This window comes from Pristis pectinata, chromosome 15 (genome assembly GCF_009764475.1).
Source record: "Pristis pectinata isolate sPriPec2 chromosome 15, sPriPec2.1.pri, whole genome shotgun sequence".
NCBI lineage: Eukaryota > Metazoa > Chordata > Chondrichthyes > Rhinopristiformes > Pristidae > Pristis > Pristis pectinata.
The window spans coordinates 28412958-28419017 of NC_067419.1; positions in this window are offsets into that span (position 1 = coordinate 28412958).

A 6060-nucleotide genomic window follows, 5' to 3' on the forward strand; every position below is an offset into this window, starting at 1 on the left:
TCAAGTGCTGTTTTACTCGGAACGCCATGCTTTATTCCTGAGAGTTTTGTCAATACCCTGATTCACAACAATCGTCATTTTTATTGTCTAAAATTCCATGTTGTTTCATTCAAAGTACTGTGTTAGATTACCATGTATTTCCTGATATTATTAACCTAATTATCCCGTTAGGTTTATTACACTGTACATTGGTCCATTAGCACCGATCTCACCAGTAAATCTCATTGATTCCCACATTCAAGCCCATTAATATCACCCAGGAGGATCTGAAACTAACAAATAGACATTAAAAAAAATAGACACACTGGAATGCTCCATTGATTCATATGTTTTTATATTTATTTGTGTTAGTGGGTTTCCATCTGTAATAATGTAATAAACTTCAATTTTAAAAGAGGAAAGTAAATGCCCAAATGAGGTACCCTTTTGGTTCTACGCAATGTGACATGTTTGCTGTTCTGCCTTTGCGTTGTGCAGACCGACTAAAATGAAGCACATTGAAGCGCATTTACTAATTTCATTTGTCTAAATTGTGCACATAGTAACTGGGATTTTATGTCCATAATTGAAATCCAGGATTTAATTAACAGCCAACTGCAGGTTTCAAGGACTCTCTAGCCAATTTGAACATTAGCTGTTTATTTAAAAACTCTCGTCTTTGTTATCAGTAAGTTTTGAACTTAACATTTGCATGTATTGGCTCAAAATGAGTCGGATAGTCTACAGAATCGGTATAAATGCAGAATTTGTAAACCCCCTAAATGTCGTTCTGGACTTTATTTCTTGGGGAGTCAGAAAAGTCAGCATTTAGTGCAACAACGAAGTATCTTCTTTCAGAGATGTCCATGTGTAATTTCGCTCTGTGGTTCTAGGATATGGTAAGAGGGATATCAACCAAAGGATTCTAAACACTGGTGTCTAAGTATGAGACATTTAAAGAAAATACTTTATTTTCTCATGAAGTCGAAACGAAAACACTTTCACAAAAGTTCATCAACATTCATTAACTGTTGATAAATCTGAATCGTGAATAATACTGAATTGCTTTAATTTCAATGTCATTTTAAGATTCCTTTGTCAAAAACCCTTAAGCACTTAAATACTGGAAATGATGCGATGAAATCAAAGAGTCGTTATCTTTAAACCTTACACGTTGCAGTTTACCTGTTGCACAGAACTGAACTTCAGACAAGGGAGCGACTCCAGACTTCCAAACATACTCATCCGACTTCCTTTCCAATAATTCGACCAGATTACTTCAATGAAATTGCATTTTCAAGAAGAGTAGACAATTCACTTCATGTTATTTCCCACGGAATTCAGCGGTTTAAAATGGCCCAAAATAAACCAGGGCTAAATGTGGTTTCCCATGAAATCCTACGATAATTAAAATGGAAACAGAACATCGCAATAATGGAAAGAACGGCCGAATAACACTGGTATGAATTTCCCGAGGTCTTGATCTTTATACTCAGACTGGTTACAGTTACTATCTTGCTCAGGATGTCCACAAAATGAACATCATTCCTCAGAAACTTTTACAGCAACTTTATCCTTTGAGTTTTGCTCCGAAATACTGGTCCCTTGGGAAAAGACACTCGAACCCATCTCTGCAAATGGTTATAATCGAGTTGACCGTTACATTTACCATTTTCTCTTTTCTGTGTGCCTATGGGAAGATCTTCGAGATGGATCTCTGAACACTTCAGTTCCAGTAACGACCTACATTGTTCCGAAATGCATCTCACTGACATCAATAGTGCAAATATTTTAAAAACCCGTATACTACAATTAATATCAACTTTTGATCGACAATATTTTAATACATTTTGGTGAGCATTTTGGGTCCAGTGACCATAATGTCATTAGTTTCAAGTTAATTATGGATAAGGACAGGTCTAGTCCTCTGGTTGAGGTTCTAAATTGGAGAAAGGCCAATTTTGTGGAAATGAGAAAGGATCTAGGAAGAGTGGATTGGGATAAGTTGTTTTCTGGCAAGGATGTGCTCAGTAAGTGGAAGGCCTTCAAAGGTGAAATTTTGAGAGTGCAGAGTTTGCATGTTCCTGCCAGGATTAAAGGCAAAGTTAACAAGCATAGGGAACCTTGGTTTTCAAGGGATATTGGTGATCAGGTTAAGAAAAAGAGAGCGGTGTATAGCAGGTATAGGCAACTAGGAACAAATGATGTACTTGAAGAGTATAGAAAAAGTAACAAAACACGAAAAAAGGAAATCAGGAAGGCAAAAAGAAGACATGAGGTTGCTTTGGCAGATAATGTGAAGGTAAACCCAAAGAGTTTCTACAAGTATATGAAGAGTAAAAGGATAGTAAGGGACAAAATTGGTCCCCTAGAAGATCAGAGTGGTCGTATATGTGTGGAGCTTCAGGAGATGGGGAAGATCTTAAACAGTTCTTTTGCATCAGTATTTACTCAGGAAACTGGCAAAGTGGATATGGAAGGAAGGGAAACAGGCAATAGTGTCATGGAACATTAAGAGATTAAAGAGGAGGAGGTGCTTGCTGCTTTACAGCAAATAAAGGCAGATAAATCCCCCGGGCCTGATAAGATATTTTCTTGGACATTGAGAGAGACTAGTGTAGAAATTGCAGGGGCCCTGGCAGATATATTTAAAAGGTCCTTAGCCATGGGTGCAGTGCCGGAGGACTGGAGGGTAGCTCATGTAGTTCCGTTGTTTAAAAAAGGCTCTGAAAGTAGACCAGGTAATTACAGGCCAGTGAGCCTGACATCAGTAGTAGGTAAATTATTGGAAGGTGTTCTGAGAGATCGGATATACAAGTATTTGGATAGCCAAGGGCTGATTAAGGATAGTCAGCATGGCTTTGTGCATGGTAGATCATGTTTAACAAATCTTGTAGAGTTTTTTGAGGAGGTTACCAAGAAAGTAGATGAAGGAAAGGCTGTGGATGTTGTCTACATGGACTTTAGTAAGGCCTTTGACAAGGTCCCACATGGGAGGTTAGTTCAGAAGGTTCAGTCACTAGGTATCCATGGAAAGGTTGTAACTGGATTCGAAATTGGCTGTGTGGGAGAAGACAGAGAGTGGTAGTGGACGATTGTTTCTCAGACTGGAGGCCTGTGACTAGTGGTGTGCCTCAGGGATCTGTGCTGGGGCCATCGTTGTTTGTTGTCCATATCAATGACCTAGATGATAATGTGGTAAATTGGATCAGCAAGTTTGCTGATGATACTAAGATTGGAGGTGTTGTGGACAGCGAGGAAGGCTTTCAAAGCTTGCAGAGGGATCTGAACCAACTGGAAGAATGGGCCAGAAAATGGCAGATGGAATTTAATGCAGACAAGTGTGAGGTGTTGCTTTTTGGAAGGACAAATCAAGGTAGGACATACACAGTAAATGGTAGGACACTGAGGAGTGCGGAGGAATAAAGGGATCTGGGAGTTCAGATACATAATTCCCCGAAAGTGGCGTTGCAGGTAGACAGGGTTGTAAAGAAGGCTTTTGGCATCCTGGCATTCTTAAATCAAAGTATTGAGTATAGGAGTTGGGATGTTATGGTGAAGTTGTATAAGACATTGGTGAGGCCAAATTTGGAGTATTGTGTGCAGTTCTGGTCACCTAAGTATAGGAAGGATATTTGTAAGATTGAAAGAGTGCAGAGGAGATTTACTTGAATGTTGCCGGGTCTTCAGGAGTTGAGTTACAGGGAAAGATTGAACAGGTTACGACTTTATTCCTTGGAGTGCAGAAGAATGAGGGGAGATTTGATAGAGGTTTACAAAATTATGATGGGTATAGACAGAGTTAATGCGAGTAGGCTCTTTCCACCTAGGTTAGGAGAGATAAGTATGAGAGGACATGGCTTTAGGGTGGAAGGGGAAACGTTTAGGAGGAACTTCTTCACTCAAAGAGTGGTGGGAGTATGGAACGGGCTGCCATCTGATGTAGTAAATGCGGGCTCACTCTTGAGTTTTAAGAATAAATTGGATAGATACATGGACGGGAGAGGTCTGGAGGTTTATGGACTGGGTGCAGGTAAATGTGACTAGCGGAATACTGTTTCAGCACAGACTAGAAGGGCCGAATGGCCTGTTTTCTGTGCTGTAGTGTTCTATGGTTCTCTTGTACATTTCCCATTCTTCAGTTCCCAATTAAAAATCCTACCTTAATGTAATTATGAATGATACATGAAGAGGCGTGTTGACACACATTTCTTTGGAAGAACCGGCACCGATGTCTGGAAGTCTTTGACTTTACTACTGGTTTGCATAATTTAGAACCTATATTTCTATGTGTTGCATTAATAAAGTTAAACGTCTTTACCAAATGAATGACCCTGGATCACTTCTTATTTAGCTGCGAAAGTGGAGACTCACAAAGTTTCCACTACTTTTATAGCATACGATTGGAATTATTTAGTTCTTCGCCTTCATTATCCCATTTTACGAATATCTACACTTTTCACCCTTACTGAGTTTGTTAAGATGGAACCGTTTTAATATAATGCCTAACTCTTGCGTTGTAATAATACCGGGCAGAGGTTATATGTTTCTTAGAAAAGTACATCAACGATGGAGTGTTATTTGATACAGAATGTTTGAAGTTTAGATACTTCTTGTTAATGAGTAGAAAGTTATCAAATCTTGACCATGAAATAACCCTGCTGTCATTTAATATGTATTTAGATTTGGGGTATAGTTTTCCGGATAATTTGCCTGCCACTTTTTTACATTTGCCGGTTGAACGTTGCTGTAGCCAGGTATGAAAGATTCAAGACGGTTTCACATGTACGAAATCTTCGAACGCCACGCAATGGCTGTAAATGCCAGCGGGTTTGGTAGAATAAAGACGTAAACTGGACAACAGGATTCAGAATACACATCCGCATTGTTCAGGATGAACAATTTGTTATAAAATGGACAATTAAGAAGTGGGCTCATTCTATAAAATGTGCCTTTATTTGAAATTGTTATTGTGGATTCAGATTCTAATAATTATTCAATGCTTGTTTCGGGGAGATACACTTGGCTCAACATTTAAACGTTGTTGTTTTAATCTTTATTGGAGAACATGGGTTTCTGTCAGTAATTCTGGCGGATTTTGTCAGATTGAATACCAGGAGAAAGTACTTGTCAGGAACTCCTTTCGGTAGAGGATTAAAAGCGTTAAACCTCATTAAGCATTTGGTCCTGACAAGAACAAACGAGGAATATGCCAACACTGGGGCCAATTAAGCACACTTAAATCCGCTGTCTGCCCCGGCCCGAAACATCAGATCTTTGGGACATGTTCAGTGTCGGTACCCGCCTGCCACCTTTCCGGGGCAGTGACTAAAAAACACTTATTAGGTATCGAATATAAAGTACTAAGAAGAAATTAGGTATGCTTCTAGGAACTGTTTTCCATAAGGAAATGCGATCCTTATGGAAAACAGACTTCGCAGATAAGACTTTGTGATAAATTAAAATTGAGGGGGAGAAAAGATTTGGCGATGGCTGAGAAAAGGCTTTGAAATTGTCCATTTTATAACAAAGTGAGAGGCTGAAATGGATTTAGGGAGCTTAAAAAATCAAATTGAAATGACGGCTTCAAACGGAAATTAGACCAACAGCCCCGTTTCGAATAATTCGGATCACCAGGCTGAAGCTTCAAGGAATATTGACAGGACGTGTCTCTTTAGCAGAAGAGAAAAACAGCCACCGTTTATCGATTCAGAAAATAGCTGATCATCGAAGGAGCCTTTCAGATTTCAACCATTATAAGGTTATCCAAGCGATTTCTGGTGTGAGTTTTGAAAAATGTCAGTGGCACAGGCCAATTCACTGGGATTAACAGGAGATTATAGTGTAATTTATCTGTCTTAATTTCCACAATTTTTCAAGGTAAACCCTCTTTTCCGAGGAATATAAAACCAATACCATGTAACAGAGAGTTACATTCTGCTGAATGTGTACATCATCTGACTACATCAGCAGGCATTTGCTCTGAAACGAGTAAAACTGTGATAAATGAAAGACATCTTTTGAATTTTTAAACAGCGGTTCACATTTGCTATTTTAGCCAAGGTTTTTGAATTCCGTCCA